Consider the following 24,081-nt stretch of genomic DNA (forward strand, 5'->3'; position numbering starts at 1 on the left):
GCATGACAGTTAAAGGGTCAGGGTATGCTCTTAATGCAGGGCAACCCAAAATGTGGCTTACTCAATTACTTGGAGACGTCTCCTTACATGGCATTGGCCTAATAGAGTTTTCATTCTGCTTTGGTGGGATTTTAAATGTGCTTTATGTGGAGGCAAAAATACATGGCAGTGAAAAGTCTGGTCCAATATTTTTGAAAGGTATATTTTTATTGGCATGCTGCACAACGAGGATGCAATAGTAGGAATCAGTGAAGATGGAAACAGTCTATGATTCCTGAAGTAAGGCCCAGTCTTGCAGCCTTTTCACTTCCCCACGTTTAGGCTCATATAAATAACCTGTGTGGAATACAGGCTCTTTGTAAAATGACTGGGCTTTGTCTAGTCTTTTTATGATGTCATTCCCTCACGAAAACTGGTTTAAGTGTGGCTTCTAATTATCCTTCTGTCTATCGTGATACTGACTGGTATTCATTCCTACTTTTGTTTTTTCATTTTCTGCTTTGTTTACATTTACTGGTATACTCTATGTACAGTTTTTTTCTGATATAGTTTCTTTCAATGCTCAATTTGTTTTTTGCTTCCTCCAGGACTTCTCTTAGAGTCTAAAAAAAAGGTGGAAAAAGAGCCATTTTAAGGCATAAGCTGCCAGTATCTTTCTGGTCATTTCTTGCTTTCCATCTTTCTCTACTTGTTCACGTCAGTCATGTAACATAGCACCTGCTCTCAGCTCCTCTTCCCTTCTAGTGCTAGTTATGCTTCTGGGTTACATCTCTGTTTCTTCTCCTCATCTTGTCCAAATTCCATGAAGAAAGCGCTACAACGGTGATAGGCTTTTGTTGAACCAACTTGAAACAAGGTATTTTAGGTCATTTCAACAAATTGAACTGTCTTGGAAAATGTCTCGTTTTGATTTAAAAAATGTTGGAATGAAAACATTTCAACATGTCCTAATCTTTTTCTTTTCTGAAAATTTCCATCCTGCAAAAAATTGAAAAAGAAATTAAATTATCCTCATAATTAGGGGTGACTGATTTTCATTGGGCTCTGCCACTTGCTTTTGGCAGTCAAGATGCTGTTGGTGCTCCTTCTAATCATTAACTTTCAGGTGTTTTACTAGACTTTAAATAAAAAAATATTTTATAGGAGGACTTTTAAAAATAGCACTTTGAACACCCATAAATTAAGAGTACATACAGACATATGGGGAGTATAGGGGGAGGTTAGATCATGTTGCGGGGGGGAGGCGTGGAGACAAGATGGTTTGCCTGGGGATGAGGGGGTTTGGGAGCTAAAAATAGCCCTTGTTCCTAGGGGGGGTAAGGTAGAGAGCCCCCCATCCCTCCAAGCCCCTCTGCAGACCTGATGAGCCCCCTGATCCCACCAAACCCTCTCAGAACCCACCATTCCCTCACAGACCCTGCTTCCCCTCCATCCCCCCCACAGATCCTGCTTGTGCCCCAATCTCCCATATCCCTCCTGAGGACCCCACCTCCACCCCCAATCCTAGCACAGACCCTGCTTGCACCCCTGAACTCCCTGATCCCCACCATGGATGCAGACTTCCTTCCTGTTCTGCTGATGCCCTGAGGACCACCTTGCTCCACTGATCCCCATACACACTGGTGATCACCAGTATCTTTCTGGTCATTTCAGGTTGTGGGTGCTTGCCACAACCTCAAATGATGGTCGCTGCTCACCACCACCACTCTGCCACCCCATCAGCTGCTGACACCACCGGTGGCATCTGCAGGCACTCAGTGATTGCTACTGGCCACTGCATCTGCGGGTGGTTGTCAACCCCTGGTCAGTGCTCACCACCCCACCTCCTGCTGCCAGCAGCGCTGGTTGCATCTGTGGAGGCTCTTCATTTACCACCACCACATTCCTGCTGCTGCTGCCAGTGCCACTGTGCCCCCCCCTGCAGCTGCCAGAGGCACACATTATTCATGCCTATACAGACCTTGTTAGCCTACCAATCCCCACCCCCCACAGATCCCATTAGTTTCCCCCTCCCCCTGGAACCTGCTTGCTCCCTGGATTCCCCCTAATCCCCCACTAGACCCACCCCCCCATCCTGCCTTATCTTAGATCAGGTAGCAATTCTTAACTCTATCTAACCTCCTCCTTACCACCCCTTTTCCTCTTGGCTGCAGCAGAAACATTTTGCTTTAAAACAATGTGGCAAATTTTATAGCCTGGTTATAATCTCTTGGCCACAGAAGTCTCCAGATTGACAGAGATTATCATTTAGAGATCACTGTAGAATTAGAAATTTGAGGCTGGTCAATGTATTTGAGCAGTAGAATCAGCTGAACCTGCTAAATGCCTGGATTTCAGATATCACTGGTTTTCAGTTGTTTATGCATCTTATTTTGATTAAAACAACAATTAGAATACCTCCAAAAATGTTTGCCCTTTGAAGTGAAAATTACCTTAGTAACGTACAAACCAGTGACTAAGGTAAATGATAAAATGAGAACATAAAGAGAAAAAAGGGAAATTGGAATTTAATGGACAGTTTTCCAGATAACATCTTCAACATAACCAAGATTAAATTTTTCTTCACTTAAAAATTGATGAAATGCTATATGTTTCTTGTCTATTTTACTTGCTATGGATAATAAAAGCATATAAAAATTATATGGTACTCAATGAGAACATATGAGGATGCCACAAATATTTTATATGCAAAATAAACTAGGGAAAAGTCTACAAAAATGAGTTTAGTCATAATGGGGTAATCTGAAACAGACTTAGAATAATAGAATCATAAAACATTAAGGTTGGAAGGAACCCCAGGAGGCCATCTAGTCCAACCCCTTGCTCAAAACAGGACCACCCCCAACTAGATCATCCCAGCCAAGGCTTTGTCTACCCAAGTCTTAAAAACCTCCAAGGATGGACATTCTGCAGCCTCTCTGGGTAACCTGTTCCAGTATTTTACTACCTTCCTAGTGAGAAGATTTTTCCTATGTCTAACCTCAACTTCCCTGGCTGCAGCGTGAGACCATTTCTCCTTGTTCTGTCATCTGTCACCACTGACAACATTCTAGCTTCATCCTCTTTGGAACCACCCTTCAGGCAATTTAAATCCTCCCTCAATCCTCCCTCAATATTCTCTTCTCCAGACTAAATAAACCAAGTTCCCTCAGCCTCTTCTCAGAAGTCACATGCCCTAGCTCCCTAACCATTTACATTGCCCTCCACATGACTCTCTTCAATTTGTCCACATCCTTTATGTAGTGATGGGCCCAACAATGGACATAATACTCCAGTGTACATAATACTATTCAGCCTCATGAGTGCTGAATAGAGAGGAATAATGATTTCCCTTGATCTGCTGGCATCACGCCTACCAATTCAGCCCAGTATTCTGTTAGCCTTCTTCACAAGGGCACACTGTTAGCTTATAGTCAGCTTGTTGTAACCTTTTGGTCCTTTTCTGCAGAGTTGTTGATTAGCCAGTTGGTCCCCAGCCTGCACTGGCGAATGGGATTATTCTGTCCTAGGTGCAGAGGATTGCAGTTCTCCTTATTGAACTTCATAAGATTTGTTTTGGTCCAATCCTCCAATTTGTTGAGGTTTCTCTGAATCCTCCAGTGTATCTACTACTCTCCTCAGCTTGGTGTCATCCACAAACTTGCTGATGGTGCACACTGTCCCATCTTCAATGTCATGGATGAAGATATTGAACAAAACTGGCCCCAGGGCCAACCCCTGGGGCACTTTACTTGATACCATATGCCAACTAGACATCAAGCCATTGACTACTATTCTCTGAGTCCAATGATCCAGACAGCTTTCTATCTATCTTACAGTCTATTCATAGCTTGCTTGTGAGACTGTTGTAGGAAACTATATGAAAAGCCTTGCTAAAGTCAAGGTATATCATATCCACTGGTCTCCCCAAATCCACAGAGCCAGTCATCTCATCATAGAAAGCAATCAAGTTGGTCAGGCATGGCTTGCCCTTGGTGAATCCATACTGATTTGTTTCTAATCACTTTCTTCTCCTCCAAATGCTTAGAAATGGATTCCTTGAGAACTTGCTCCATGATTAGGGCCTTACTGAATTCATGGTGAACTGGGATGATGTACAGCTCTTTTAATCTTGTAGGTTCGTCTGTGCACCCCACCCCCTGCCACTGATTGCTGGAGGGGCCCTGCTTGCTGCTCACTCCTGACAGGTGTGGAAACAAAAACCACAGTTTTAAACATGGCACTGGTTTTGTCTCCTTGCCAGTCAGCAGCAAGCATTGGGAACAGTGGGGCCCGTTGGCCAGTCAGCACTGGGGAGGCAAAAATAGTACCACATTTAAAACTGTGATTTTTTTATTCTCTGCTGACCAGGAATGAGCCACTAAAGGAGCCGCTCCTCCAGTAATCAGCATGGGGGTGGAGGACCCTGCAAGATTAAAACCAGCCCAATGTGCAGGAAGGCTAGCGAATATGGCAGAAGACCAGATTGGCTTAGCAGGGAAGTCTTCAGTAAGTTAAAACACAAAAAGGAAGCATATAAGAAATGGAAATTTGGACAAAAAACAAGGGATGGAGTACTGCTCAGGCTGCAAGAGTATTGGTTGGGCATGCAAGGATGAAGCCAGGATGGCCAAAGTGCATTTGGAGTTCCAGCTAGCAAGGGATGTACAGGGTAACAAGAAGGGTGGGGGGAGCATTTTAATTAGAGTGATTTTTTTGGGAAGCTGCTCTAATTAAAACATGTCAGCATAACGTGTTAAGCCCTATTCCATGAGGTTTAGTTAAAGAACCCCATAGCCCATTTTTAACACATGGGGGAAGAGCGGGTAACAGGGAGGCATGTTAAAGACACATTGCCACAAATAACGCTGTGGCAATGCTGCAGCATCCTAATTAGAACATGGAGCAGACTCCATTAATTGAGTCTTCTCCAATGTGTTCTAGTTAAAACACATTCCAGCACATGTGTAGGCAGCCCGGGGTCCTTGTCCTTCAAGGGGGCAGACCTCAGAGTGCCTCCCAGGCACTCCCTGTGGCCTCCAACTGCCCCTGTAGCCACACCCAAACTCTGGTCCTGCAAGGCTTCCTCTCTCTGCAGCATGCAGAGTCGTGTTGCAGCCTAAGCTTTTCTTCTGTTCTCCCTGTTGCAGGCCATGGTCCTAGGAGGGAAGGATGCACTGAGTAAGTAAACTGATGACTCCAACAGTGGTACTACTGAGAGGGCTTCAGATTCCTCAATCACAATGCACACTTCGGGGAGAGAGGACTCCTGGGAACGGATGGCATCCATCTCACACAGAAAGGTAAGTCCCTGTTCTCAGTCAGGATGGCCGATCTTCTGTACAGGGCATTAAACTAAGATTGCTGGGGGATGGGGATACAATAATTCAGGCATGCCTAGGGACCATCACACAAGAAAGCTCCGTAAATAGGAACACTAGGAGAGCTACTCATGAGGGAACTGAGGGAATAGTTCTCCTTCAGCATGACAGAAAGTCGAGGGCCACAGAAGGAGGACTCAGGTGCTTATACATTGATGCCAGGGGCATGGTCAATGAGCAGGAGGAGCTAGCCCTCCTGCTCTCCAGTGGGCATTATGATCTAGTAGGGATTACAGAGACCTGGTGGGAGTTCACACATGATTGGAGCATAGCCATTGAGGACTCCACCCTGCTAGAAGGCACCAAGTAGGGAAGAAAGGTGGAGGAGTAGCTCTCTATATGAAGGAGCAGTACTCCTCCTTGGAGGCTGACATCAGCTCCAAAGGAGGATGGCCTGAAACCCTGTGGGTCAAACACTGGGGTGGGGGGGTACAGAGAGAGAGACCTAACTGTAGGTATATACTATAGACCATCAAACCAAGGAAAGGAACTTGATCTAGAGTTTGCCCAAAAACTGACAGAGGCTGCACAAGCACAGGACATGGTCATCATGGGTGACTTCAACTATCCAGATATTTCTTGGGAGGAACATTCAGTCAAGTTGGATCAGTCTTGTCCCTTCCTGACCTGCATCGAACAGCTTTTCCTGAATCAGGAGGTGTACGAGCCAACCAGAGGTAACACTATTCTGGATTTGGTCCTGGCCAAGGGGGACAACCTGGTGACCAACTTACAAATAGAAGGTAGCCTTGGTGGCAGCGACCATGAAATCATCATGCTCACTGTCCATCACAAGGCAGATGAATTGCATAGCAGGACTTAAGTTTTGGCCTTCAAAAACTCAAATTTCAACCAACTCAGGTCCCCAGTAGGAAAAGGGCTGTGGGACCAGGGGCTGAAGGTGAAAGGAGTGCATGAAGAGTGGTCATTCCTTAAAGACATGATCCTCAAAGCACAAAGGAAGTCCATCCCCATAGAAAGGAAAGGTAACAAAAGGATTGGGAAGCCCTCTTAGCTAAACAGGGATATCATGGTTCTCTTAAGAAAAAAGAAAGAGGCATACAAACAATGGAAGCTTGGGGCATGCCCCAAGGAGGACTATACAACAATGGTCCACACTTGTAGGGAACAGATTTGAAAGGCTAAGGTGGCAACTGAACTAAGGTGGCAGCCCTTCCCCCACCCTGTAGCTGGCGCTCCTTGCTGCAGCTGCTTGCAGCCCGCGCAGGGCTGTCCTGAGCAGGCACAGGCAGCCCCATGTGGGCTGTTAGCAGCTGCAGCATTGGGCACCGGGCATGGAATGTGTGAGGGGCTGCTTTTCCCACGCACGCCACACCAACTTGTAACCCGCCCCCGCTGCCAGTCTGGGCCCCACACCAGCTCCGGGCTCACTCATCAAGGCTGTGCATGGCAGCAGCAACTGTGGCCCCCCTGCTTGCTGCACCAGGAAGCATTTGCCACCATTGCCTCGGGTCTGCCCAGCGTGCAAGCTCTGGGTGGGCAGCAGCAGCAAACGCTGCCCAGCATGGCAAGCAGAGGGCCGCTTTCCTCCAGGCCGAGCAGCTGCTGCTGCTACATGCAGCCCCAATGGGCAGGGGCCCAGGCTGGCAGCGGGGGTGGGTAACAAGCTGGTGCTGAGTGCAGGGGAAAAGCAGCCCATGGCCCGCGCTCTCTGCTGCAGCCACTTGCAGACCATGTGGGGCTACCTGTGCCTGCCCAGGACAGCCCCATGTGGGCTGCAAGTGGCTACAGCAGAAAGTGCCAGCCACAGAGCAGGCAAGGGGTCGCTTTTCCCCTGTGCTCAGCACCAGCACCTTCCCTGCCGGGGAGCAGAGGGTCAGAGCTGCATGCTGCCCCCGCCTATACCGTGGGGCTGGGGGGCACTGGGAGTGAGCAGGTGCGGGAGCCAGTGGAAGCACATGGCCCACACTGGTGTCCCAGAGCCAGTGCCAGCGGGGCCCAGAGCAGGGTGGCAGGAGTGTGGGGGCCCAGCTGGCACGGGCTTTATGGAGCTGGGCCAGCTCCTCCCTCTCCCTGCTGGTGCAGCCTAGCCCAGCTCCACAGACCCCTGCCAACCTGCGCCCCACTTCGGGCCCCACCAGTGCTGGCCCCGGGAATATTGGCCCCAAGATGGTGACTGAGGGTGGGGAACCTCGTAGTATGGGGGTGGGGAACCTCGTAGTATGGGAAACAAGCAGGAGGAACTTACCCTCCTGCTAGCCAGCACCAACATAGACATAGTGGGGATCACTGAAATGTGGTGGGACCCAACGCATGACTGGGAAGTGAATGTCAAGGGATATAGGCTGTACAGGAGGGACAGGATAGGAAGGAAAGGTGAGGGTGTGTCACTCTATATTAAGGAGGAATACACATCCTCGTCAATTAACAAAGAATCAAAGGAGGGGCAATCTGAAGTGCTTTGGGTTAGAATACAAGGCAGTCGAGGGGAAAGAGACTTAATGGTGGGGGTCTACTACAGACCTCCCAACCAAGGGGAAGAGCTCAACCAGGAATTCTTAAATCAGCTCACGATGGTAGTGAAGTCAAAGGATGTGGCCATCATGGGGGACCTGAATTTTCCGGACATCTGCTGGGAAGAGCAGTCAGCCAGGTCTGACCACTCACATAGGTTCCAAGCCAGAATGCAGGACCTCCATCTAACCCAGGAGGTGCACAGCCCCACCAGGGGAGATACCTTGTTGGACCTTGTTCTGGCCACAGGAGATGACCTGGTGTGGGGGCTGTGGGTGCTCGACCACCTGGGTGACAGTAATCATCGCCTGCTGGAATTCATCATCCAGCGCAGGGTGGCAAAAGTCTACAGCAAGGTAGCAGCCCTAGATTTCAGGAGGGCAAACTTCAATGAGCTAAGGAGAATAGTCAGGGAAACACTGAGGTCCCGGAGGGGAGGGGAGCCAGGTGTCCAAGAAGAGTGGTCGCTCCTGAGGGAGATGATCCTCCAAGCCCAAAGGGAGGTAATCCCAACATGGATCAAAGGGAGCAGGAGGGCACACAAGCCCCCATGGCTCACCAAAAGCATCCGGGAATGTCTCCTAGCAAAAAGGGAGGCATACACCCAATGGAAGGGAGGGGCCATCACCAGGGAGGACTATACTGCAGTTGCTCGGGGATGCAGGGGGGCAGTCAGGAAGACCAAGGCAGAGCTGGAGCTGGGACTAACTTCCCAGATTAAGGACAACAAGAAGTCCTTTTTTAAATACATAGGGGGTAAAAAGAAGGTTCTGGGTAATGTGGGGCCCCTGCAGGACATGTTAGGAAATTTGGTCATCACACCAGACGACAAAGCCAACATATTTAACAATTTCCATGCCTCCATTTTCCTAAGCAGGGACTGGAACAGTCCCGCCCTCTTCCCCCCCCGCTGGGTCCACCTCACACCCCAGGGGAGGCTCACCTAGGCCAAGGGTTAGTAAGGAACTAGTTAGGGAACTTCTGGAGGGACTGGATGTATTCAAGTCAGCTGGTCCAGACAATCTCCACCTTAGAGTACTGAGGGAATTGGCTGAGGTCATTGCAGGATCCCTGGCACAGCTTTATGAGCACTCGTGGTGATCTGGAGTGGTGCCAGAGGACTGGAAGAGGGCCAACATGGTTCCCATCTTCAAAAAGGGGAAGAAGGAGGACCCAGGAAACTATAAGCCAGTTAGTCTTACCTCGATCCTGGGCAAGCTTTTTGAGAAAATTATTCTGGCACATATCCACGAGGGGCCAGCAGGGGAGATGATGCTTAAGGGCAACCAACATGGGTTCATTAGCTGCAGGTCCTGTCAGACCAACCTGGTGGCCTTCTATAACCAGATCACCAAATAATTAGATGCAGGGGTAGCAGTAGACATAGTCTTCCTGGACTTTTGGAAGGCGTTCGACACTGTCTCTCACCCTGTTCTCATTAAGAAACTGGGGGGCTGTGGTGTCAACACCCACACAGTCAATTGGGTTGCCAGCTGGCTGGAGGGCTGCACCCAGAGAGTGGTGGTGGATGAGTCATTTTTGACCTGGAGGGATGTGGGCAGTGGGGTTCTGCAGAGCTCGGTCCTCGGGCCTGCACTGTTCAACGTCTTCATCAGTGACTTGGACGAGGGGGTCAAAAGCACGCTGTTCAAATTTCCTGATGACACTAAGATGTGGGGGGATGTGGGCACACTAGAAGGAAGGAATAGGCTGCAATTGGACCTAGACAGGTTACAGGGGTGGGCGGATGAGAATAGGATGGGATTCAACAGCGACAAGTGCAAAGTGATGCACCTGGGGAGGAACAACCAGCACCATACCTACAGGCTGAGGAACTCTGTTCTTGTCAGTACAGAGGCAGAAAAGGATCTTGGAGTCATCATTGACTCCAAGATGAACATGGGCCGGCAGTGTGGGGATGCAGTCAGGAAGGCCAACTGTACTTTGTCATGCATCCACAGATGCATCTCGAGCAGGTCCAAGGAGGTGATCCTCTCCCTCTATGTGGCACTGGTCAGACCACAGCTGGAGTACTGCGTCCAGTTCTGGGCACCGCACTTCAAGAGGGATGTGGACAACATGGAGAGGATCCAGAGGAGGGCCACTTGCATGATCGGGGGACAGCAGGGCAGGCCCTACGAGGAGAGGCTAGGGGACCTGAATCTGTTCAACCTCCACAAGAGAAGGCTGAGGGGGAATCTAGTGGCCGTTACAAACTAGTTAGAGGGGACCAGCAGGCACTGGGGAAGTCCTTGTTCCCCCGAGCGTTGCCAGGAGTGACCAGGAATAACAGTCACAAGCTGGTAGAGGGTAGATTTAGGCTAGATATCAGGAGGTGCTACTTCACGGTCAGGGTGGCTAGATTCTGGAACCTACTTCCAAGGGAAGTGGTGCTGGCTCCTACCCTGGGGGTCTTTAAGAAGAGGCTAGACGTACACCTTGCTGGGGTTGTCTAACTCCAGTACTCTTTCCTGCCATGGCAGGGGGTCAGACTAGATGATCTACTCAGGTCCCTTCCGACCCTAGAAACAATGAAACTATGATACTGTGAAACCTTTCAAGGGGCGAGGCACCTGTCAAAGAGTGGGGCTACTGATGCGGCCCTTGACAGCTTGCCAAAGCTGGCTAAGTGGCCTTCCACCCGAAATAATTGCCCACCCGTGCTATAGGCCAACCAGCCTAACTTCTATCCCAGGGAAGATCCTGGAAAAATTCATCAGGAAATCTATATGTAGTAGGCTTGCAGAAGGTAGGATTCTGAATGACAGCCAGCATGGCTTCGACACAGGCAGGTCTTGTCTTACCAACCTCATCTCCTTTTATGATCAGGTAACTCGCCACCTGGATAAGGGAGAGGAGGTTGACATTGGATACCTTGACTTCCTAAAGGCCTTTGATCTACTATCCCACAATGTTCTTATGAGGAAATTGGAGGACTGTGGACTCAACCATGAGACAGGTAGGTGGGTAGGGAGCTGGTTGTAGGGTAGGACCCAGAGAGCTCTAATAAATGGATCTGTGTCATCTTGGCAGGAAGTGGCCAGTGGTGTCCCTCAGGAGTCGGTGCTTGGTCCAGTGCTTTTCAACATCTTTATCAATAATTTTGATGTGGGGGTGAAGAGCTCACTGTCCAAGTTCATGGACGACTCCAAGTTACGGGGAAGTGTGGTCACACTTGAAGATAGGCTGCAGATGCAGGTAAACGTAAATAGGCTAGCAAGTTGGGTGGATTGGAATCAAATGCAGTTCAATGTTGAGAAATGTAAAGTGCTCCATCTGGGGACAAAAAACCCCCTACACACCTACAGGCTTGGCAATGCCAAACTGATCAGCACCACAAATGAAAGGGATGTGGTGGTAATAATAGGCCACAATATGAATATGAGCTGCCAGCGTGACACTGTAGCCAACAGGGGAAATAATACCCTGGCATGCATCAATCAATGCATCTTCAGCAAAACTGCTAGGGAAGTGATTCTTCTACTCTACTCAGCATTGGTGAGACTGCAGCTGGAGTACTGTGTCCAGTTCTGGACACCGCACTTCTACAAGGACATGGTAAAGCTTGAGAGAGTCCAGAGAAGGGCAGCCTATATGATAAGAGACTTGCACAGCAAGCCATATGAAGAAAGGCTGAGGGGCCTGGGACTCTTCAGCCTTAAAAAGAGAAGACTGAGAGGGGACTTGATAGCGGCTTATCCCTACATCAGGGGAATACATCAAGGGCTTGGTGAAAAACTGTTCACCAGGGTGCTCTTGTGGATAACCAGGAGTAATGGCCATAAACTCCTGGAAGACTGTTTCAGGCTTAACATTAGGAAAAAGTTCTTCACAGCCAGGGTGTCCAGACTGTGGAATAAGCTCCCTCCAGAGGTGGTGCAATCACCTACCCTGGAAATCTTCAAGAGGAGACTGGACTGTCAGCTTGCTGGGGTCACCTGACCCCAGCTGTTTTTCCTCCCTGGTGCAGGGGACTGGACCCGATGATCTTCTGAGGTCCCTTCCAGCTTTGTAATGTATGAATCTATAAATCAGCTTTTATTTAAAGGAACTTTTCTCTTTACAGGGATCAGGGATAGGTTGTCCTCTCTGGCTCAGAATCCAAGGTTTATACTGCCCCACCCCCTCCCAGCTCTACTTCTTATGGTCATACGCTCCTCTGACCAGCCACAGTCATGTCCCCTTATCTCAGTAAACAGCCTGCTCTCATCTGCTGCACTTTTCTCAGATGAGTTGCAGTCATCGCATTCCCACCTGCCTGCAATTCTGCCCTTTTGCCTATTGCAAGGCAGGTAGCACCTATTAGTCACCTGCAACTCTGTAGCCCTTCCCCTGGATAACTCAAATACAGCTGGCCCTAAGCTCAGCTCTCCACAGCAAATTGCAGCCCTAGCTTACTGTTCTTTTTCTCTTAAAATAAAAGGGGCATTTGCCCCCTCCTACATACTTCCAAACATGGACAGTAGGGGCTATTGTTGGGATGGGCACCCAAGGTATTCTCTTCCTGTAATGAGAAAATCATCACCTCAGTACGAAAGGTATCTAAGAGAATTCAGCTGTTAGCTAAAGGAATTCCAGATACACCAGGAAGGAAAGAAATTTGTACAGGATTCTGAGACTCATGAATAATTAGGACAATGCTGATGGGGTGGGGGTTGGCTTGGAGATGCATTAGGGTCTATCTCTGAGGGAACGGTGGTCTTTGGATTTTCCAGGCTTTGGAAGAGTCCAAGTCCCCAGCAGTTAGGGCTGGCAGAATCAGCTGCTTTCTGGAAATGCTGGCAAGACTCTCAAAGGAGCTTGGCTGTAGCCAGATGAGAGGAAAATAAACTTTACTTTTCTGTTTCTGTCTTCAAACTACACAGTCCATTTTTCTTGTAGAATTCCTTTCTCCTATATAATAAATCCCTTTGTTGTTTTATCTCTTCCTATTACCTGTGGTGAAGAGTGATTTCATGGTGAGTGATATTCCAGGGTAACCTGCAGTGATTCTCTTGCTGCATTGCTGAGATCTGGGCAATAGAGTTGAGGCTTGCAGGGATAAGGAGTTACCCAAGAACAAACTTTGGTCTGTTCCTTAGGACAAACAGTGGGACAGCAGAGAGAAACTTTGGCTGTGGGGTACCTCTTGGATGGGTTTCTGACAAGCTAAATCAGTGGTTCTCAGCCTTTTTAACTTCAAGGTATCCCCATATCTTTTATAAATTTAGATTGTGTCTTAGTGATTCTCAACATGCTGTTCTTCAACCATATGTTGTTCTTCATATGGTTACTGAAATATTGTATTTGATTCAATATTATTTGAAGACAATAGGCATTATATATAGAGTATTTTCACAACAGCATCTCACCTCTGTAATTTAGATATTTATAATATTGCTTATATTACAAAGTACAGTAGCGTGGCATTGATCTGTCTGTCTTGTCTAATTGCAGGGCTTTTCTTCTGAAAAAATATACAGAATTGTTATTGCTTTGTGAACTGAATTGTTTCTGTATGCCAGAGTATGCCTAGTTTTATGACTTTTATGGGTATTATAAATCTCATAGATTAATTTTTGATGTCATGTAGCATATACAAATCCTAATAAACAGAATTTAAACATGGGAAAATGAGAGGTATGTTATATAAAGACATAGTCCTAGGGATTGGTATAGTAATTATGGTTATCAGTGAAGATCAAACTTTTTTGTAGTGTGAACCAACTTTCATAGACTGAATTCATCTAAGTTACATGATGTCCAGTTCACATTGCACAATATATCTTTAGAAACAATAATCAAAACAAAATTCTATTTTGTAGCAACTTTCCCAAATTTCATGTGTTTTAATTCCTTCTTTCCACATGAATATCGAACATAAAGTGAGGAACACTATACCCACAAACAAACTTAAACAAAGCCTTTTAAACATTTTTATGAATACAGAAATATGTGCACATACCAGAAGGTTTATAAAAGACCCACTAGTTCTTTCTTTGTATGATTTAGACATTTAGAATAGTTTGCAATTTCAGATCACTCTGTTATAAGCGAAGCAAAGCAGGGGAGGTGCCTGGTGGGGGTCCCCCCATGATCTCCTCCCCCTCCTCCAGATCCCATCCCTACCCCCACTCCCTACTTATCGGCAGGGAGCCCAGCTCCAGGTCCCTGTGGTGGCAAGCGGGGACTGCCCAAATCGCCGAATATCTGAATCTTTCTCTGATCTTTTCCAAATTGATTCAGAGGCTTTGAATTGATTCTGACCTTTTTATTGGTCTCCCGATTCAATTCAGATTTGAAGAATCGGCCACTGCTAATGGTGGAGCAGGCAAAAGATATTAGAATCTCAATGACTGTGAAGGAGGATGAACACTGCAGTGGAATGAGATCTCCAGTTGTCTTTGCCCCCTTGCCATTAGATCAAGGTCCTGTTCTGTCAAGAACCATGCGGAAGTTTGTGCGCAGCAGCTTCTCAATGATCAAAGAAATCACGCACAGGTATCTTCTACAAAAATGGCTTTAGCACATTTTTCAAGCCCTTTGATGACTAGCTTGTGATGACAAGGGGAGGATTGTGAGGCCTGGAGGCTCCTAGTCATGAACTGGCATGAAGCTAGCAGTTACAGGAAGGTCACCTAGCACTTAGACAAGGAAGAAGTGCAATGCAATAGCCGTAACTGCAATTGAGCAGCCCTCTTTAGGATCTTCCCCCACATAGAAAGGGGACTAGAAAAGGTGCCCTAAACATAGTCTGCCAACCTTTTTCCTGACTAGATAACTGAATCCAGTGGGATCACCTTTATTGAGGTAGAAAGCAATGAAGACATAAAATACATTTTGCGATATGGAACATCAGGACCCTCATGGACAGTCCTGATAGTGAATCCTTGGAGCGCTGCACCACAATCATGGCTTGAGAACTCAGGTGACACAACATGGAAATTGCTGCACTGAGTGAGATCCAGTGAGCAGGAGATGGGCAGCTCAAAGAACAAGGAGGTGGATATATCCACTTTTGGAAGGGCAAACAGGAAGGAGAATATTGACTTCACAGAACTGACTTTGCTATTAACAATGAACTCCTAAACCAACATAACAAGTTCCCTATCAGAATTAATGAGAGCCTCATGACCCTCCATCTCAAATTGACAGGGAGCCAGTACATCATTATCCATCAGTGCATATACTCTGATTCTTGATGCTGCCCATGAAACCAAGAAAGAAGTCTATGCAAACCTGGATCAAGTTTTTTATGGCATTCTGGAGGGAGACAAGCTTATTCTCCTGGGTGATTTCAACACCAGAATTGGAAGGAACTCAAACCTCTGGAATGGAACCACTGTCAAAAGAGTGGGAAAAGTAAAATCCAACAGCATTCTCCTCTTGACCAAATGTGTGGAACATGGACTCACTATCACCAACACCCTGTTTCACCATAAAAATAGGTACAAGACATGGAAACGCCTGTGATCTAACCATTGGTACTTGATTGACTACATCATCATTTATGCCTAGGATCACAAAGATGTCCACATCACTCAAGCTATGCTAGGAGCTGATGATTGGACCAATCATCAACTCATCCACTCAGTCATGTCACTCGATATGGCTCCCAAACAAAGGCTGCAGCAGAAGCAATGCAACAGAAGATCAATGTTGAAGGTCTAAAGGACCCAATCAAGTGAGCCCTTTTTCATAATACAAAATACAGGAGACACCTCATGTCACTAGGGAAGTACCATCAGTGCTGCCTGTGGAAGATCCTTTGAATCCAGCAGGAAGACAGATACACTAACGTTAACATCCTCATGCAATCAAACACCAAGGGCATCAAAGTTCATATTGGTTGATCATCACCTGCTGGGCTGGTGGTGATCATCCAGATGGTCATCCAGATGTCCAACTACAGACTCCCAAAGCCATGTGCTAATTCACCCCCCACTAATGACTAGAACTGGGTGTTCTTGTCATGAGTCCTGGGATCCTCCAAAAATGTATATGAAGATGAGGCACAGCACAACCTGGCCCTATTTTTACCTCATGGAGGGTGGGGCCACATTAATTATATGCCACAGATTAAGAGAAGGGGCAACAGAATGATTCTGGATGAAGTGTTTGGGCCCCTATTTAGTAAGGCTTTTAAGGCTGGTGAAGAAACAGGAATAATTGGAAATGGAGGGAAAGGTACAGTTCAGTGATGGGAATGAAGAGGAGGTCAAAATGTATTCAGTATAGTGCATCACCATGACTTGAAAAAGAGTCAATGCTGAGGAGGACTGCATTCAGTGGGCCCTAGCATATATCTTATTCAGCTGAACTGCATTAACCTTTGCTTGTGGCAGGCCCCCATAGTGGCATAGCTTCTCAGCTGCCCCTTGGACAAGATCAAGTGTAGTGGTGGGGCAGAGGCCTTGTTTACTTCCTGGATTGATGCCAGGAATGCTGGGGGGGTTGGTGACATTGCACCCAAATGGAGGAGGAGTTCTTAAAGCCCAGAACATTATCTGTGGCCATCTTAGAGACAAAAGTGACAGTTATGGAAAGGAAAGTGGACCAAGAGATGAAAAGTGAATTGGAGACTGGAAGCTATGATTAAGAGTCTGATGAAGGTGGGGAAGAGGGGATGAAAGAAGGTAGGAAAGAAAGGTGTGGTGGGATTGGTGGTTTTGGATGAGGTCTTCTTGAAGAAAACAATGATGGAAGAGTTCAGTCAGCAGGAAGAACAGGAGAGGAAGGAAAAATGAGGAAGAAAACAGTGATTGAAGGGAAGGGGAAGACTAATGGGAGGAATAGGTCAGACCCACAAAGAGAAAGAAGATGGGAGGAAGCAATAGACAGAGCAGCAGCTAATCTATACCTGAGAATAACAGCAGTAGTAACAATGGAAGGAGAACAGAGAAGTTGAATGATATATAGATATGTATTTATAGAAAAAATATTGTTTAAAGTTTTGGGTGTTAAAGTGGATCGTTTGAATAACCTGGTCATCTTTCCTAACTGGAAGTCTTGGGAAATTTCATACTGGAGCTGACAAAATTATGGAGATTTTTGGAAGATGCATGCGGTAAAAGGTGAGTGAGAAAAAGTTAAAGGTATATGTTTTACTGCAGGAGAGAAGACGAGGGAAAGGACATGGATATGGAGGGTGAGAAACCTACTGCTGGTCAAAGGATTGGCTTTCACCAGAAGAAATTGGCAATGTAGGAATTGAAATACCATGTGCATCATGATGCGGATGAGATGGGGAAGGGGAATGCGGAGAAGAGATGGAGGAAAGAAGCATGGTAGTGTTTGGAGTGAAAGAGATGGAGTGAAAGTTTTTAGTCCTTCCTAGGTTGGGGAGTTTCATGAGAGGTTAGTGTGTTAATGGTGAAAAAGATTATAATAAGAACAATCTATTGTTGTAGGTGGTGGTTTTCAAGTTTTGTGTTAATGTAGTTTCTTGTAGTTGTTTCCCAGTAATAATAATAATAATAATAAAAATAATAATAATGATGCTACCATCATTTTTGGCACCAGGAGAAGGTGTCAAAGTTTGCTCTGGCCTCTCCCAGTGCCAGCCTAATATTGCAGTACCTCCAGACCCCATGCTTGTTCCCTCCTGGGAGAGAGACTGCCCATTTCTTTAAGGGCCACATGCACAAAATGCGTGTCCATCTACATGTTTGCCCCATACAAGTCTTGTGTTTTATAGTCATGCTCCATGTTGATTGCATTTAATCAGCTTCATAGTTGGTTTCCATTACTGAGCACATGATGGTTTGGCCGCCATTGAATGAGACAAAATATTTAGTGATATTTCCCTGTGTGCAAATGTAAGATGAAGGGCTTTCCCCCCCTCCCCCTTCCCCCCTCCATTTGGGGAAAAAAACCTCATATTGTTTTGAAGTAAATACAGTAGTAGCCTTCCTATTGAATAACAAGGGACCCTCCTCGTTAAGGTGAAGAGGTAAGTGTGAAAAAATATTCTTCATGACTATTAATTACTCTTAGTTTTTTACAGTAATAATCAATAAAGGAGTCACATTGCCTAGTGGTAGAGCAGTAGACTCTAGCTTAGGAGACCCGTATTCTAGTTCTGGATATGCCATTGACTTGTTGCATCTCTTGGGTGGGAGGTGTACAGGGAGGTCACATCTCTTTTTGCCTTACTTTCCTGGTTTTGTAAAACAAGAGTAATGATACTGACAGTCTTTGTAAAGTGCTTTTAGATTTACCAGTGATTATTATGAGAGGATCTAATCAGTTGCATACTGCCGTAGCATATGTATATAAACTATGCTGTGTCTGCCAACCTTCGTATGAATTGAAGAAGCAGGCCATTTATCTATTAAACTGAACCCATAATGACAAAGCCAGGTTTTGTCCCATTTCAGATATCAGACATTGTGTTTAGCAGTAAATGAGACTATTGCAAAGAAGCTGACTTCCCTCAGTAATTCAGTTTGATCTGGAGACAGCATGGACACAAGAGAAAAAGCAAACAATCTGTTTTCTGAGAGTAAATGATCTAGACTATTCTTCTTTTTTAATAATCTTCCATATGCCAATGGATCCTTGTCTCAGATAAGCAGGGAAACTGAGTGAAGCATACATGTACACAAATTAAAAATGATAATTTCATCCTTGCATAGTTTATGACTTAGTTATTTCTTTCCAATAACTTGCATTGGCTGAACAGTTGTTTTGGATCTTTGTGGAAGCTGCTGTGTGAGGAGAAAGGTTACCTGAGATTGAATATTAATGCCCATGTTATAGTACATAATTATTGTTCAGTACAAAATCAGTTAGCTTCACAACGAATGCTTTATTGAAACAAGAAATTGGTGTTTTTTAATAGATTCATGGATGTTAGGGTCGGAAGAGACCTCATCAGGTCATCAAATCTGACCCCCTGCCCTGGGCAGGAAAGAGCACTGGGGTCAGACAACCCCAGCTAGGTGCTTGTCCAGTCTACTCTTGAAACCCCCAAGGTAGGGGAGAGCACCACCTCCCTTGGAAGCCCATTCCAGATTCTGGCAACCCTACTGTGAAGAAGTTCTTCCTGATGTGTAACATAAATCTGCTTTCTGTCAGTTTATAGCCATTGATCCTAGTTACTTCAGGGGGTGCCCTAGTAAATAGAGCATTTCCTATTCCTTGCTGCCCTCCTCTGATGAATTTATAGGTGGCCACAAGATCACCTCTCAGCCTTGTCTTGCAAGGCTTGAAGAGACCTAGGTCCCTCAGTCTCTCCTCATAAGGCCTTGCCTGCAGGCCTCTGACCATATGAGTGGCCCTTCTCTGAACTCTCTCAAGATTCTCTGCATCCCTATTGATATGCAACTTCCAAAACTAGACACAGTACTTGAACTGTGGCCTGACCGGTGCTGCATAGAGGGGAAGCATCACCTCCCTGGACCTTTGCCATACATTTGCTAATGCATGACAAAGTGTGGTTAGGTTTGTTGATCAGTTTATCACATTGACAACTCGTGTTCATCTTGGAGTCGACTATGACTCCAAGATCTCTTTCTGTTGCTGTGTGTCATGTCTGAGTTTTACCTGTCGGTTAGAGTGCCGATGCCAGCAAAGCAAAAGACCATAATAACTTAGTAAGGACGCAGGCCATAAAGACCCCTCAGCACTAGTAGCCTTTATTTCTTTGCTAAAAGAAACATTGCAATTGGAGTTTGTTAAAAGTTTGTTCTCCACACTTAGAAGCTTGTTGTCTGCAATGATAAGTATTGCAGGTGCCAATCATAAGGTTGACCTTTTGAACCCGCTGAACCATGCCAGATGAATAATGTATCTAGGTCAAATGAATAGGTTTCTAGGTCAGATGAATATGTATCTAGGTCACTGTGTAAGAACGTAATTGGCGGTCAGTAAATATTCACAATTGGCATGAAGTGATTGGTCACTGCTGACTATAACTAAGAGCAGATTCCTGCCATTAAGCAGAGAACTCCGAGCACACCAAGGAGACACAGTCAGCAGATTGGCCACCTATAGACATGTCCCCGCCACCGACCTTCATTTTGGCCTATTCGTTTCTCACCGGTTCGTCTGTCCTTTTCATCAAAGAGCTCTTGGAAGTTTACTGATCAAAAGTGCATTATAATTTTTCCCTGTGCATGAGCTGTTGACCAGTTCTGGGACTATTGAGTCGGGCAGCCGCACCTAGCCTCTGGGTGAGAAAGCAAGGGCTCGGCTCAGGAACCCCGTGAACCAACAGACCCCTTTAGACCGTTCTGTTTTATGCACTGTAACTGAACAAGTCAGCTATCCTGCCTATGCTGCGACCATCGGTAGCGTAAGTACAATAAACCTTTCATACAACCAATACACTTCAAGCCGCCTGACTCCTACTCACCGCTACTCCCCACCGGTCTGGTCATCTATCCCTTCTGCGCCAAGCCGGTCGTGCCGACCCAGGCTCGCAGGTCAAGGGTACACCAGTTACGAGGTGCAACACTGTGCTGCTGAGAAGGTCATCCACCAGCCTGTAAGTATGTTCGTGGTTCTTTTTGCCCAGGTGTAGCACTTTGCACTTGTCTTTGTTTAACTGCATCCTATTTTGTTCTACCCATTTTTTCCAACCCATCCAGATCCACCTGGATTTGTTCCTTAACCTCTGGTGTATTAACTTTGCCCCATAATTTGGTATCATCTTTGAACTTGGACAGGGTTCTCTCCCCACACTCGTCCAAGTCACTGATGAAGACATTGAATAGCACCAGTCCAAGGACTGAGCCTTATGGAACTCCACTGCCCACATCTTTCCAGGTCGATACCAACCCATCCACCACCACTCTCTGGGTGCGACCCCTAAGCCAATTTGCCACTCAACTGACTGTGTAATCATCTACATCAAAGCCTGTCAGTCTATTTATGAGACCAGAATACAACACCATATTGAAGGCCTTCCTAAAGTCTAGGTAGATAACATCTACCTTGACTCCTGCATCTAAACATTTTGTGACCTGGTCATAAAAAGAAACAAGGTTAGTCAGGCAGGATCTACCTTCAATAAATCCAGTCAGATTGGTATGGACTGTGGAGGTTTTTACCTTCCTCTATAGTGGCAGGCATGGTCCTTTACCTGGGGCCTCTTGAACGTATATTGACAACATTTTATAGAAGCAGGACATTGACTACTATGGCTCCCCTGTTTTACCTGTAGCAGGTTAGGTTGTTAGGTCTATGGTGAATCAAGGTTGAAAGTACTCCTATGTCGGGTTTAGATTCTGGTTGTATGGGATGGTTTGGATAGGGATGATCCTACCTCAGGCAAAGGGTTATACTAGATGATCTCTGGAGGTCCTTTAGAGCCCTACTTCTCTATGACTCTGTAAAATGTAAAATTATCACAGCAGCATATGTGGCAGGCAAATATGATTTTAATATTTTGAAATGTTCTAAAATGTCAGTTGCAAATTGTATTCTGGTCATTATCCAGTGAATATTTCTAATTCAAGAACTGATTAAGTCTTTGCTTTTTCTTGTCTTTGCTCATTTTTGTCTTTAGGGACATAGGACTGGAAGGGATGACTTGGGCCATCAAATCCAGTCTCCTGCTTTCTAGAGAAGCATTTTTCTACAAGTGTTTATAAGAGCATCTGTTCCAAGCCTCTTATTATGCATCTTTTCTGAAAATACACTGATGGTGATATTAGTAAGTGCTTTAAGAAGAGTAATCATCCCCAAATCATTGGGGAAATTTTTTTATTGCCATATGAGCTTGCTAAATGCTGCTGAAACTATACTGTAACATGTTTTTGCCCTAGTTACATATTTCTTTTGAGCTAAGGATCTATTTAAGATAAGTATCTTAGCAGCTGAAATCCATGCATTCATGTTTAGAGAATGTGAGTACAAGGAGGAGAGTATAAGCAGGAGTGTAAGACAACCCCTGGCATGCTTAGACGGTGACTGGCGTGTGTATGTGAGATGTTTAATGCAGAGTAGCTTAATTAGCTCCACAGTAAACACTGTGCATCTACATGCATGCTCCTATTAAACTGGAGTAAATTAATTAACTCTGCAGCAGGATAGTACTTGTAAATAGAAGTACTATCCTGCTGCAGAGGTTTTTATTCTGCAGCACCACATATGTAGATGTTGATGTGGCTGGCTGGGGTACAAGGGTCCTTCAATGAGGGGTCTGCCTGCCAGCTAGCCTCACACTGGAGCACCCCATGTCCCTGCCAGCCCCTCCACAGTATGTTGAGCTGGCAGAGCAGGCCCAGACTGGCAGGCTCACCCCTGGGGCCCCCTGCCAGCCACGGCTGCTCTGACCCAGGTCTATGTGCTATGGACAGTTTCGGACACATATTCAAATGGCACGCCCAGGAGCAATAAACTCTGGCACAATAAGCACCAGAATGTATTGCTTTTAATTAATTGAACATTAATTACACTATGAAGTATACCATTACATTACATTTTCATTTGGGCAACTGCACCATGTTGCTGGCTAGTCTTGAGTCTCCAGATTCACCCAACCCTCCCCACTCACATCTCCCCAGCTCTTCTCAAGAATGTCAGCAATGCTACTGCCAGACCAACTGTCTCCTATTCTGTAGCTGTGTAGCTGTGCATTTACTTATTCCTTAGGTGTAGCACCTCACATATGTCTGTACTGGACTTCATGCTGTGGTCCCTAACCCAGCTCTCCAATTTGTCAAGATCCTTTGGAAACCTACTCCTCTCTTCCAAAGTGCTTACAGTCGTCACTTGGTTCATGTCACCTGCACATGTAAACAGGAAGCTCTCTATTCCAGCACCATTAAAAATATCTGACAGCAGAGAATAGATGCCTGTGGAAGCCCCACTTGAAACCTTCTGCCATTCTGACATGGATCCTTTTGTTATTTCAGCACTCAGGATGCACATATAATGAGTCTGAAGGAAAACTAAGCCTTAAAATACAATCATCTGCATGCTGAACTAGGGACTTTACAGAACCCTAAGAACTGCTGCCACTCTAGTATGGCTGGGAGCTATGAAAGTAAGCCCAGAGGCTTCTGCTTTGAAATCAAGCCAGCAAAGCAGAGTCCCCAGCATCACTTCAGTTTGTTCTTTTACATTAGAAAGGGCTGAATATATCAGTCCATCCCACCTAAGCAAGTCACCTCACCTGAACTAAGTTATTTAACCAGCCCCCTTAGAGAGGCCTTTTGCTTTTTTTTCCAAGGGACATTTAGCTGACTTTTGAACTAATGCATATTTAGGAATCCTGACATTGCACAATGTGGCATCACCTAGTGCAGGGCTTTCCAACCTTTCCTCGGCATGACCCCATTTATATGTTAGAAATTTTTGCAGCACCAAAATGATTCAGACAAGATCAACAAGTTATAAATATGGCATTACAATGTTTATGGTCTTTATATTTTTCATTTAAAACATTTAAAATTATTTAAACTTCTTTTTAGATTTAAAAACAGCACTAAATACAAAGTCTAAAACAGCTATTAAATGCATTTATTCGACATTTATTTTTGTTTTTGCTGTGATTGTATTTCCTGTGCTGCCATACCATTACACAACCTAGATGTCATGGTTGCTAAATTGAGACTTAAAAGTATGTGATATACAGAAATTATACAGGAAACTAGACTGCCGTTACTGTTCAGTGCTGATGTTGCTATGCTTGCTCAATACAACCATCTCTCTAAACTCCCACTAAAATAAAGCAATATAAACTAAAAGAAAATAAAACTAATGCATCATACTCAATAAGCAGACAAGGTTCTTTGGGTAAATCTTTTATTAGACCAACTCAGATAACTAGAAAAGTTGTTCTTAGCAAGCTTTCAGGCACAAAACCCTTGCTAGAAGAATTTTTCCAACTATTTGAGTTGGTCTAATAAAAGATATTGAATTTACCCAAAGAATCTTGTCTTCCTGTGTCTTTAGACCAACAAGGCTTACTTACAACCTACACTCCCCATACTCAATAACATTTTCTTGTATGAAAAAAACCTATAAATATCATACTATATTATACACACACACACACACACACACACACACACACACACACACACACACACACACACAGTTTATCAGTGAAAATTATAACTCATTCTAACTACAGTCTTAAACCACAAACAGCACACATAAAAGAAGCCCTGAACATTAAATTGACATTACCTAATCTAGAATTCCTAAACGAAAATTCTCAGACAGGGGAGGGGTGATGACTGCACAGGAGAGAAGACAACTCAGGAGAGTCGTCGTTACTACCAATTCTCAAAGACTTGGAGATCCCTGTTTC

The sequence above is a fragment of the Crocodylus siamensis genome, chromosome 2 (genome assembly GCF_052110815.1).
Source record: "Crocodylus siamensis isolate JL-2025a chromosome 2, ASM5211081v1, whole genome shotgun sequence".
NCBI classification, from domain to species: domain Eukaryota; kingdom Metazoa; phylum Chordata; order Crocodylia; family Crocodylidae; genus Crocodylus; species Crocodylus siamensis.